The 13,960-nt window shown below is 37.9% G+C and overlaps 1 protein-coding gene across 15 annotated transcripts in view; it reads right to left on the minus strand.

Annotated features, from left to right (window-relative positions):
- The window catches only part of HIVEP2 (HIVEP zinc finger 2), a 218,602-nt gene that overhangs the window by 29,964 nt on the left and 174,678 nt on the right, over positions 1-13,960 (minus strand). For 14 of the 15 annotated variants that reach the window (XM_055535788.1, XM_055535785.1, XM_055535794.1 and 11 more), the window contains 2 exons: positions 11,316-11,410; positions 424-468 (listed from right to left, as the gene is read on the minus strand). The gene's annotated coding sequence lies outside the window, so the exon portion shown is untranslated. The remainder of the gene's footprint in view (positions 1-423; positions 469-11,315; positions 11,411-13,960) is intronic. The other variant, XM_055535797.1, reaches the window with a different exon arrangement.

A 13,960-nucleotide genomic window follows, 5' to 3' on the forward strand; every position in this document is an offset into this window, starting at 1 on the left:
TAAAATAAGAGCATTTAAGGGAAAACTTTTGATATGTACTACTTATAAAATCATAAAAATTTTAAAAGTCTTCATTAAAATAAATTTAGAGCTGTTGCTAACCAAGTTTTATGACTTACATGCTAAGTGTACTACATATTTCTCTATTTAGATATGTTAAATGTATAATATGATATAATTTACAAGTATATAATAAATGTTAACATAAAATGTTATATGTATTATATATAATGTTAACATAAAATATAAGTATATTTTATAGCTTAAAAACATTGATTAGACTAAGGCTGGCTGCAAGAATTAAAGATTGTCACAGAGCTTTGGAAAAGGCAGAAAAGTGCATCTAAATAAAATAGTTATAAAATCTTCATAATATGGATGACAAAATATATTTTGGGGAAAGTTAAAAAATATAATGTTTACCTGAATGGTTTAGAGTTCTCATGGGCATGATTGTCTTGTCGCTTCCTGGGTAGAAAATAAATACAGTTAGGAAATATTGTTCCATTAAGCTACAACATTGCCAATTACAAATGTCAATTTAAAATTCATTATATGTAGATCTCACAATGTTATGAGATGTAATGTAAGGAGACGGCAAGAGTAAACACTGACATTTTAGGAATCAGTGAACTAAAATGGATGGGAATCAGCAAATTTAATTCAGATCACCATTATATCTACTACTGTGGGCAAGAATTCCATAGAAGAAATGGAGTAGCCCTCAGAGTCAACAAGAGTCCAAAATGCAGTTCAGTTCAGTTCAGTCACTCAGTCGTGTACACCTCTCCATGACACTATGGACTGCAGCATGCCAGGCCTCCCTGTCTATCACCAATTCCCAGAGTTTACTCAAACTCATGTCCATCAAGTCAGTGATGCCATCCAGCCATCTTTCCCAGCATCAGGGTCTTTTCAAATGAGTCAGTTCTTCGCATCAGGTGGCCAAAGTATTGGAGTTACAGCTTCAGCATCAGTCTTTCCAATGAATATTCAGGACTGATTTCCTTTAGGATGGACTGGTTGGATCTCCTTGCAGTCCAAGGGACTCTCAAGAGTCTTCTCCAACACCACAGTTCAAAAGCATCAATTCTTCGCTGCTTAGCTTTCTTTAGAGTCCAACTCTCATATCCACACTGCTACTGGAAAAACCATAGCTTTGACTAGATGGACCTTTGTTGGCAAAGTTATGTCTCTGCAGTCTTAAAATGAAAGAATGATCTTGGTTCATTTCCAAGGTAAACCATTTGATATTATAGTAATCGAAGTCTATGCCCAACCACTAACGCCAAAGAAGCTGAAGTTGAATGGTTCTGTGAAGACCTCTTGAGAAATTTGTATGCAGGTCAGGAAGCAACAGTTAGAACTGGACATGGAACAACAGACTGGTTCCAAATAGGAAAAGGAGTTCGTCAAGGCTGTATATTGTCACCCTGCTTATTTAACTTATATGCGGAGTACATCATGAGAAACGCTGGACTGGAAGAACACAAGCTGGAATCAAGATTGCCGGGAGAAATATCAATAACCTCAGATATGCAGATGACACCACTCTTATGGCAGAAAGTGAAGAGGACCTCAAAAGCCTCTTGATGAAAGTGAAAGTGGAGAGTGAAAAAGTTGGCTTAAAGTTCAACATTCAGAAAACGAAGATCATGGCATCCGGTCCCATCACTTCATGGGAAATAGATGGGGAAACAGTGGAAACAGTGTCAGACTTTATTTTTCTGGGCTCCAAAATCACTGCAGATGGTGACTGCAGCCATGAAATTAAAAGACGCTTACTCCTTGGAAGGAAAGTTATGACCAACCTAGATAGCATATTCAAAAGCAGAGATATTACTTTGCCAACAAAGGTTTGTCTAGTCAAGGCTATGGTTTTCCCAGTGGTCATGTATGGATGTGAGAGTTGGACTGTGAAGAAGGCTGAGTGCCAAAGAATTGATGCTTTTGAACTGTGGTGTTGGAAAAGACTCTTGAGAGTCCCTTGGACTGCAAGGAGATCCAACCAGTCCATTCTGAAGGAGATCAGCCCTGGGATTCCTTTGGAAGGAATGATGCTAAAGCTGAAACTCCAGTACTTTGGCCACCTCATGCGAAGAGTTGACTCACTGGAAAAGACTCTGATGCTGGGAGGGATTGGGGGCAAGAGGAGAAGGGGATGACAGAGGATGAGATGGCTGGATGGCATTACTGACTCAATGGACGTGAGTCTGAGTGAATTCTGGGAGTTGGTGATGGACAGGGAGGCCCGGCATACTGCGATTCATGGGGTCACAAAGAGTCGGACACGACTGAGCCACTGATCTGATCTGATCTGAAGGTTCTATAAGACCTTCTAGAACTAACACCAAAAAAAAAAAAAAAAGTCTTTTTCATCATAGTGGACTGGAATGCAAAAGTAGGAAGTCAAGAGATACCTGGAGTAAGGCAAGTTTGGCCTTGGAGTACAAAACGAATCAGGGCAAAGGCTAACAGAGTTTTGCCAAAAGAACACATTGGTGATAGCAAACATCCTCTTGCAACAACACAAGAGACAACTTTACACATGAACATCATCAGATGTTCAATACCGATATCAGACTGATTATATTCTTTACAGTTGAAGATGAAGAAGCTCTATACAGTTAGCAAAAACAAGACTGGGAGTTTACTGTGGCTCAGGTCATGAACTCCTTATTGCAAAATGCAGACTTAATTGAAGAAAGTAGAGAAAACCACAAAGTCATTCAAGTGTGACTTAAATCAAATCCCTTACAATTATACAGTGAAAGTGCCAGATTCAAGGGATTAGATCTGATCAACAGAGTGCCTGAAGAACTATGGATGGAGGTTCAAAACATTGTACAGGAGGTGGTAATCAAAACCATCCCCAGGAAAAAGAAATGCTAAAAAGGCAAAATGGTTATCTGAGGAGACCTTACAAATAGCTGAGAAAGGAAGAGAAGTGAAAGGCAAAGGAGAAAAGGAAAGATATACCCATCTGAATGCAGAGTTCCAAAGAATAGTAAGGAGAGATAAGAAAGCCTTCCTAAGTGATCAATGCAAAGAAATAGAAGAAAACAATGAAATGGGAAAGACTAGAGATCTCTCAAGAAAATCAGAGATACCAAGGGAATATTTCATGTGAAGATGGACACAATAGCGGACAGAAACGGTATAGATCTAACAGAAGCAGAAGATATTAAGAAGAGGTGGTAAGAATACACAGAAGAACTATACAAAAAATATCTTAATGACCCAGATAACCACAGTGGTTTGATTACTCACCTAGAGCCAGACATCCTGGAGTGCAAAGTCAAGTGGGCCTTAGGAAGCATCACTATGAACAAAGCTAGTGATGGAATTCCAGCTGAGCTATTTCAAGTCCTAAATGATGATGCAGTGAAAATGCTGCACTCAATATGCCAGCAAATTTGGAAAACTCGGCAGTGGTCACAGAACTGGAAAAGCTGTTTTCATTCCAATCCCAAAGAAATGCAATGCCAAAAAATGTTCAAACTACCACACAATTGCACTCGTTTCACATGCTAGCAAGGTCGTGCTCAAAATCCTCCAAGCTAGGCCTCAACAGTACATGAACTCAGAATTTCCAGATGTACAAGCTGGATTTAGAAAAGGCAGAGGAACCAGAGATCAAATTGCCGACATCTGTTGGATCATAAAAAAAAGCAAGAGAGTTCCAGAAAAACATCTACTTCTGTTTTATTGACTACGCTTATTCCTTTGACTGTGTGGATCACAGAAAACTGTGGAAAATTTTTAAAGAGATGGGAATACCAGACCACCTTACCTGCCTCCTGAGAAACCTGTATGCAGCTCAAGAAGCAACAGTAGGAACCTGACATGGAACAACAGACTGGTTCCAAATTGGGAACAAAGTATATCAAGACTGTATATTATCATCCTGTTTATTTAACTTATATGCAGAGTACATCATATGAAATGCCAGGCTGTCTGAAGCACAAGCTTGAATCAAGATTGCCGGGAGAAATATTAAAGACCTCAGATATGCAGATGATACCACCCTTATGGCAGAAAGCTAAGAGAAACTAAAGAGCTTCTTGATGAAAGTGAAAGAGGAGAGTAAAAAAGTTGGCTTAAAACTCAACATTCAAAAAACTAAGATCATGGCATCTGGTCTTATCACTTCGTGGCAGATAGATGGGGAAACAATGGAAAAACTGACAAACTTTATTTTCTTGGGCTCCAAAATCAATGCGTGATTACAGCCATGAAATTAAAAGATGCGTGCACCTTGGAGGAAAGGCTATGACAAACCTAGTCAGCATATTAAAAAGCAGAGACATTACTTTGCTGACAAAAGTCTGTATAGTCAAAGCTATGGTTTTCCCAGTAGTCATGTACTGATGTGAGAGTTGGACCATAAAGAAGGCTGAGCACGGAAGAATTGATGCCTTTGAACTGTGGTGTTGGAGAAGACTCTTAAGAATCCCTTGGACAGGAAGGAGATCAAACCAGTCAATCCTAAAGGAAATCAACCCTGAATGAAAAATCACTGGAAGGACTGATGCTGAAGCTGAAGCTCCAATACTTTTGCCACCTGATGGGAAGGGCCGACTCATTGGAAAAGACCCTGATGCCGGCAAAGACTGAAGGCAGGAGGAAAAGGGAATGATGGGATGAGATGGTTGAATAGCATCACCAACTCAATGGACACAAGTTTGAGCGAACTCTGGGCGATGCTGAAGGACAGGGAAACCTGGTGTGGTGCAGTCCATGGGGTCACAAAGAGTTGGACATGACTGAGCGACTGAACAGCAAACAACACCATATTATGTGCTCTAAAAAATACAGCAAGTAACTGCTTTAGAAAACACTAAAGTAATAAACATAATATTGATTGTCACTATGCCTAAGGATAACTCAAGGAGAAAAAAATTTTTTAAACTTCAGTCATATTTTCTAAAATATAAGATTAACATATTAAAACATCTTAGACTTTTGACAGAAAGTCTTGGCTTTAATTCCTTAGATATTAAACAGTTGAGAAGAGTGGGTTTTTAAAATTTAATCTGTAGATTTAAACATTTTTTAAATAAATACCCTTTTTAGGAAATTTGCATGACAGCAAGGTGAAAAAGTCTTCCAGATGACTATGAATGGCTCAGGAAAACTTGACGACTTAGAAACTATTAGATATTAAGTGAATACTCAGTTTCCATAAGAGAATGGCCAAGGTAGTACAACACAGAATTCTGAGAATGTCAATGTTCAATTGTATCAATTACGATGATATCTGATGTGTTTCCTTAATAGGCAATATAGCAGTGTTTATAATAGAAAGAAAGCTCATATTCTTTGGTCCAGGAATTCCATTTCTTGAAATGTGTCCTTACAGATGTACACAAGAGCACAAAGATGTGTGTACAAGGATTACTTAGGTCAATTAAGGCTCAGTCATAAGACAGCCACTTAAAGAAAATTAAGTGTATCTATAAGTACTAATATAAAAGCTCATCCAGAAGGTAGTAACATTGGATGTAAAATAGTTTATTGGGCCCTAGAATGTATTTTATAATCCCATTTGTGTAAAAGAGAAACAGGCAATAAACAGAAAATTTCTGTAAGGATGCCAAACAGCTTTTACATTAGTTAAATCACAGAAATGGAGCCAGGGAGTCAAAAGAAGGGACAAAGGAAGGGATTTCTACCTTTAACCTTATGACTTCTGGTAATCTTTATTTTTCTTTCTTTCTTTTTCTTTTTTTTTTACCATGAGTATGTCCAATGCAGGAGACATAAGAGACTCGGGTTCGATTCCTGATTTGGGAAGATCCCCTGGAGGAGGGCTTAGCAACCCACTCCGGTGTTCTTGCTCAGAGAATGTCCATGGACAGAGAGGCCTGGCAGCTACAGTCCATGGGGGTCACGGAGTCAGACACGACTGAAGTGATTTAGCATGTACTCATGGATGTTCACATTTTAAATAAAATATTTGTTAAAAAAGATGCCACTGTGTAAATGTACTGTAATTTCCCAAACTAAAACTCAAACACTGATTTTATTTCCATGACCAATTTGGTCCCTAATATAGAACGCTACTGTGATGATAACAGGTATACTTGGAAAAGGGGGAAAAACATGGAATAAATAAATCTTTTGGATGAGAAATCAGAAGCCCCCAGGTATCTGAAGCAAGATATCTGTAATCAAGAAGTCCTTCTGGGGACTCCACCAGTTGCCCAATGGTTAAGACTGTCTTCCATACTTAGGATCAGAACCAGAATCAAATCCACGTTTGGCTGACTGCCAAGCATAAGGGGTTCTCACCTTCCCAACCAGCATCCCCTACTCCCAGCTCACCTGTTAAGTTTTATTACAATGTAAAATAAAACATGGGCTTCCCTGGTGGCTCAGTGGTAAAGAATCTGTCTGCCAATGCAGGAGATGCAGGTTTGACCCCTGGGAGAGGAAGATCCCCTTGAGAAGGAAATGGTAACCCACTGCAGTATTCTTGCCTGGGAAATCCCATGTACAGAGAAGCCACCAGACTCAGTCCATGGGGTCGAAAAAAAGAGTCAGACACAACTTAGCAACTGAACATAACAGAAAAAATAAATCTGCAATAATGCTTTCTTCTAAGTATTTTCACTTGACTCTGATACTTCCAGTGCTTGAATTTTTCATAGTCCTGAGAGAATATATGAGTTCTGTATGGATTTCAAACAAATCCACAATTTAAACAATGTTAAAATCTGTATATTGAAGTATTAATGAAGACAGCCCCTTGTGAGACCATGATTAAGTCTCATGACATTCAACTGTTTTACTTTGTTCCTTGAAAAGCATTACTTTTAAAAAAGTATTAATAAGAACCTCACAAGTGAAAATTAGGCATATGGTCACTTGCCATTTCTCAGTTTTCACAGAATATATAATTTTGCTTAAAACATGGACTTGAAGTTAAACACATACATAAAATTTTATGAAAAACAGGACTGGGATACTATATTTAATAATTAAATACAATATAGTGTTTTTGTGTAGCAATGAGGCAATAACTTTTAAAATCAGATTTAATTTTTGTGGTTTACAGTAAAGAATTACATTTATCATGGGAAATAGATGGGGAAACAGTGGAAACAGTGTCAGACTTTATTTTTTTGGGCTCCAAAATCACTGCAGATGGTGACTGCAGCCATGAAATTAAAAGACGCTTACTCCTTGGAAGGAAAGTTATGACCAACCTAGATAGCATATTGAAAAGCAGAGACATTACTTTGTTAACAAAGGTCCGTCTAGTCAAGGCTATGGTTTTTCCTGTGGTCATGTATGGGTGTGAGAGTTGGACTGTGAAGAAGGCTGAGCGCCAAAGAATTGATGCTTTTGAACTGTGGTGTTGGAGAAGACTCTTGAGAGTCCCTTGGACTGCAAGGAGATCCAACCAGTCCATTCTGAAGGAGATCAGCCCTGGGATTTCTTTGGAAGGAATGATGCTAAAGCTGAAACTCCAGTACTTTGGCCACCTCATGCAAAGAGCTGACTCATTGGAAAAGACCCTGATGCTGGAAAAGACCCTGATGCTGGGAAAGATTGAGGGCAGGAGGAGAAGGGGACGACAGAGGATGAGATGGTTGGATGGCATCACCGATTCAATGGACATGGGTTTGGGTGGACTCTGGGAGTTGGTGATGGACAGGGAGGCCTGGCGTGCTGCGATTCATGGGATCGCAAAGAGTTGGACATGACTGAGCGACTGAACTGAACTGAACTGAAACCCTAAACCAGATATATACAATTCTTATCCACTAAGGACATATAAAAATAAAAGCACCAAATAAAATTCAAGGAAACGTAATAATATTTTGCTATTAAAGAACAGACCAGAAGATGAAGAAAAGTGATTTACACAAAATTCAAAAGTAGATCAGAAATAATACATTAATGGTCAGAAAAAAATTATCTGGAATAGTTATTTAATTATCAATGGGTTTAAATTTTAAAGGACAAATCAGAAAAAGTCACACCTACTTTTTATTTTTAAAAAACAATCTTGCTGATACTAATAGAAGAACATCCTATATTCCAATAGCATTTATTATTCAGAAAATGATTTAAAAATCACAACTTTGATCCCAGTAAAAAACACATTGACTCAATTATGTAAATAGCTTCAGTCAGGAAAGTGTTGTTAGTTGCTCAGTCATGTCTGACTCTTTGTGACCCATGGGCTATAGCCCACAAGGCTCCTCTGTCCACAGAATTCTCCAGGCACAAATACTGGAGTGTGTTGCCACGTCCTATTCCAGGGGATCTTCCCCCAGGGATCGAACCTGGGTCTCCGGCACCGCAGGCAGATTCTTTACCACTGAGCCACCAGACTTCCCTGAATCAGTCAGGAAAACCTCCTCCTTTAAAATTTCTAAGGTAAACCCACCCAAGATGTCTTACCATTTTATCATAAATTAGATAAACCTAGTATCATTCTCCCTACTTCTGTCCAAGAAGAGGTTCTGTCCTTCTGCCTGAACTGAAGATCCCAGTAGGACTTGGGACATCTTCTGGTCTACATTCTTTTGAACTAAAATATCTAACTTTTCACTTCAGTGACAAGCTTATTAGGGACTATTACACAATTTTGTGTAATTAGACTATTATTAGGGAACTGGAAATCACTTCTAGTTCACATGTACTGTTTACATGAGATTTTAAACATATCTGAGGATATAACTCTCTAACCCATCCTTGGACAGACTTCAACTAACTGCTATCCATAAAACCACTTTCCTTCTTGGAGTTTCTGAGGCACATTGAAAGGTAGATGGGAGAAAACAGGAGTGACGGATCCTTTGGGAATTTACTGATCCTATTCATGAACCATTTGGACTCTTTTCGTTAATCTCTTGTCTTCGATTGCTTTATCTTGGAGACTGAAAAAATTCTGCAATGCAAATGGTTTGCACCATAGATCTATTCCTGGGCATGCATGGCATGTCTTTCTGGACTTCAAAGTCTCTTTGCTGCTCTCCTGAACTTACACTTAGGAAAATAAATTCACTTGAAAATCCATAAGGCTTTCAAAGTTTAATAATGACATTTGTCTTTTTTTGGTGATACTTTTAAAGGATACTTTTACTTAGCCATCTAATTATACCAACAATGGTAGAAATTCTTGAGCTTGTGTTGTATTAATTAAATGTATGAAAATTCTTATAAGATAGAGAAATATCTTCTTTGTATCTCAGAATATTATTATAAACCATCAAATGTATCATTGTATATATCTGTAATTTTAGTATAATTTTCTCAATAGAGATCTACTTGGAGCTATGAAGATCAGTAGTAATATAGTTAATTATAGCTACATTACTTCTCAATGATTGTATAGATTGATTTCATTTTTCAAATTCTCTAATTATGTGTTGAAAGTATATCTCCAATTTCCCCAATCAATTGATGTGTTAAAAATGCAATATTAGAGCAATCCTCACATGGAAAGAAAATAGCTGGTTATCATTTCATTCTCTGAGGTTTCTTTTTATGGTAACCAAACCCACGCAAATTCACTTTTGGCACCCACTGCCAACAAAGGAACAGTATTCCAAACACAGCTTCACATTCACATTGAAATTTTTCCCTCATGCCTTTGAGTGCTCTGAAAGGAGTAGGATAATTTGCAGGAGGATATGACTTTGGGGTTTCCTGTGGATGGTGCTCTAGCCCATAGGAGTCCTTCGGTTAGTAAAGAAAGACAGGCATTGTCTTGCAGGCTCTGTGCATTTTTCTGAGTGGAGTAATATTGAAAAAGACACTACCTTCTGCATGCTGTCTCAGTGGTAACAGAACTAAAGTAATTGAGCAAAAGAAAAGAAAATGATATTACTTGGAAGAGTTGCCATTTTTCTAAAAGTGTGCCCACTCCTTTGGCCATGCTTCAGTCCCACTCAAATAAATTTGGCACCCAGTTAAATAATTTCCTCAGACAGGCCCTGAGAGGAAAGGCACAGAAACAGCCTCCCGTGTAGACCTCCACAGAGGTCTCTTCAGGATAACAGCTGGGTGGGATTGGCAGCCGGGCAGCCCAGCTCTGTAGATGAATAAAGGCCTACAGTACCCAGGGTTGTCAATCTGGGATCTTTTGCTTAGAAAAACAGTATCTTAGAAAAAAACTTTACCTCAGGAAATTAATCATTACTTGAGTGGTGGCAAAAGTCAAGTGAGCATTAAATAATAACATCCTAAATAATAATGGTATAAAATGACAGGTTATAAACACTACTTCTCTACTTCCAATATTTTAATAATAGAACATTTTTTAAAAACTAAAATGGTGACTTGGTCTTTTTTGAGGCATTGGTGGAATTACACTTGTAAATAAAACAGATGTCTTCTGATAATAATTACTGGACAAAAATTTAGAGGCCATTTCCATGTATTTGCTTTCAAAATGTCATAGATCAACTGCAAAATAGTTTAAGAAATACACGAGCATCTCAGAGCACTGCTGCTTTAACACAGACGGACGCACAAGTCATACCACCTATGAGTACCGGATGAAGGAAAAAAGGATCTACCGAAAAACCAAGAGCAGTGCCAGAGTCCAGCTGAATACAGACTTATTTCCACAGGATGATTAAAAAAGGGCACCTTTCTGAGAGCCAAATTCATTATAAATGCTTCTTTTATTAGTCAAAATTCCCATCACAACCTTAGTTCTCCTTAAAAGGAGCAAGTAGCCAATATGAGGAAGGTACTGTATACTATATAAAACCTTGCCAAGCAGTTAAGAGAACTTCTGGAGAAAAAGTAAAGAGATTGAGATGATCACCGTCTAGTTTGACATACATTAAAATTTAACTGGACATTTCAAACCTAATGGAAAACTGAACGGTATTTTTTGCATGTTGGTTACAATAACTGCAGATAGTTGTACAGTTTGCATGTCTGGCCAAAGTTTTTATGACTTATGACTACAGCTTACTAATTTTAATATTTTGTCATAAGCTTTTTGCAAATTTTTTACAATTGTGATTTTGCTCTCCTGGTGGAATGTTTTCATATTCTGTAACAAAAGTTATTAGGTTTTACTATACAGAATTTTGTATGAAAATAAATTCTGCCAGAAAGAAATTCTCTTAAATGAAGCTGCTTCAATTAAGCAAATTATAATTAAAACTGGGCTATTATGAAAAACAAAACAAAACCTTCACTCACTAAATAGAATATACATTGTTTCTTCCCAGACTGGATGATAGTCAATTCACATATGGGTGGGCGCACAGTAAGTTAAAAGTTCTCTTCAAGTTAAATGTAAAACTCATAGAATAAAATAATAAATGTCAGCTATTAACCTGTTATCCTCATATCAAAAAAGTGCATCACAGCCGTCTTTGCTTTCAACGATGCCAACTCCCTCCACAGGAACACATGCACAACTTCTGGGAATCTAAAAAATAAACAATAAGATCTTTTAAAAATGATGAACCTTGTAGTGAATTTAACCGACACACTACTCATAGAAATGCTCTCCTTGAGAAAAGAAAATTTGGAACTGGATCCTTCAAGACTTTTTTTCTTTCAAGAAAAAATTTCCTGTCTTTTCACATCTTTTGAATAAGTTCTTGCATTAAAAGAGAATCATCTGTTACAGTAAACGTGGAAGCAACGTGGAAAATAATGCTAGAGTTAAATCAATGTATTGGAACTAGAAATTATGCCACTGCAATCCATGATACAAATCTTACTTAAAGCCGATTCCCACTAAACTTCTTTGGTGTATCAGCAACTAAACTCCCCAGGACGAAGACTCAGATAACCTCATAGAAAATTCTTTTCTATAGTTTATTTCAGCAATGTTATGTTCCATGCTAAAATTAATTTCTGAAATAGGAAGCCAAAACCAACCAAAGTTAAATCCTGAGACATAACAAACTCTGAAAAGTAACGAAGAAAGGAACTTTCTCATACTTAGAATTAATTTATTCAAGCCTGATCCAAAAAAAATGCATAGAAGATCAGTCAAAGTACATAATCCAAATAGATTAATCAGTCACCATCTTTAGATGGTTTATCTCCCAGTATAAAAGGCCCATATAAAATAGTACTACATATCTATAGATATCCACTGTATATTTGTTCATTTTTAAAAACATTGCTCTTTCTTCCAGACAAGTTATGTCTCATAGAAAGGACTAAAGCATCAGGACATGAGAGTTAAAATGTGCCTTAATCCAGTACCATTTCATGTGACTGTTCAAAATGCTTAAAGGAAGCAGTTAGCTTTAATTTTCTCCACCTCTTTGCATATCACTTCAGGACACCCTGTGCACTTTGCAACATGAATCATTATAAGCACGTAGGCCCACTCGGTTCCTCAAAAGACACAAAAGGTGCAAAAATAGCTTCTGCAATTGAAGCAAGAACCACGTCAGCAGCCAGATGAATGTGGGTGGTCAGATAAGATTCTGTTGCTGCAAAGGGCAAATTATTAAGCGAATGCTAGATTTATTTTCTTTCTAAACTTTGTTCTTGCCTCAAATCAACCATTTTCTGGCACTTAAATGACTCTTGACAAGCTCCACCATTCTCAAAATTGAAAGCTTCATCAAAGCCAAAGAGCATGACTGATTAAACACTGAGGGAATAGTGATGGGGTCCTTAAAGATATGTATGTATGTATGTATATGTATGCTGCTACTGCTAAGTTGCTTCAGTCGTGTCTGACTCTGTGCGACCCCATAGATGGCAGCCCACCAGGCTCCCCCGTCCCTGGGATTCTCCAGGCAAGAACACTGGAGTAGGTTGCCATTTCCTTCTCCAAATGTATATGTATATATACATATAAAATAAGGCATCCCTATTGGCTTAGAAGGTAAAGAATCTGCTGGCAATATGGGAGATCCAGTTAATCCCTGGGTTGGGAAGATTCCTTGAAGAAGGGGATGGCTACCCACTCCAGTATTCTTGCTTGGAGAATTCCACAGACAGAGGAGTCTGGTGGGCTACGGTCCATGGAATCACAAGGAGTCAGACACTGTTGAGGGACTAACACTTTCACTTTCTTCATATTAAATTATAGTATATATATTATGTATAGTATATATATATATGGTATAATTTTATATGTATATATATCCTTAAATATATATATATATATATATATATACACATATAGATGCTTTTGAACTGTGGTGTTGAAGAAGGCTCTTGAGAGTCCCTTGGACAGCAAGGAGATCAAACCAGTCAATCCTAAAGGAAATCAACCCTGAATATTCATTGGAAGGACTGATGCTGAAGCTGAAGCTCCAGTACTTTGACCACCTGATGTGAAGAGCCGACTCATTGGAAAACACCCTGAAGCTGGAAAAGATTGAAGACAGGAGGAGAAGGGGACAACAGAGGATGAGATGGTTGGCTGGCATCATCAACTCAATGGACAAGAGTTTGAGCAAACTCCGGGAGATAGTGAAGGACAGGGTAGCCTGGTGTGCTGCAGTTCATCAAGTCACAAAAATTTGGACACGACTTAGCAACTGAGCAACAACAACAACAATATTATAGCTTCTATAACTATACATATATATTTATATATTTAAACCATATCCATAGTAACAAACCAAAGAGTACCTCTTTTGAAAAGAAAATCAAGTTCAAGTGCTAAAAAAACAAAATTGTACACTGGCAATATGACCTAAGCTAAAGCATGGCATCTCTCAGATAAAAAATAATAAATCACTGAGCTATTCACACTCTGAGACGAACTCATCCAAGATAGAAATAGGCCAAGATTCTATAGAGACAGCTATTTACAGGGAACAACAACTTGTGGCATCCAGGGACTACCTGTGATTGGCGACCCCATGGCCACTGAACTAAAAGTTAAAAGACAAAAGGAGAACTTCAGCCTCAGAACGCTGGCACTGACACCCACTCCTTCCAGCTATCTGGCAGCTGCACACAAGCACCCAACCATCCCCTAACCCAGAAAAGCGTCATT

This window comes from Bubalus kerabau, chromosome 9, assembly GCF_029407905.1.
Source record: "Bubalus kerabau isolate K-KA32 ecotype Philippines breed swamp buffalo chromosome 9, PCC_UOA_SB_1v2, whole genome shotgun sequence".
Lineage (NCBI taxonomy): Eukaryota > Metazoa > Chordata > Mammalia > Artiodactyla > Bovidae > Bubalus > Bubalus kerabau.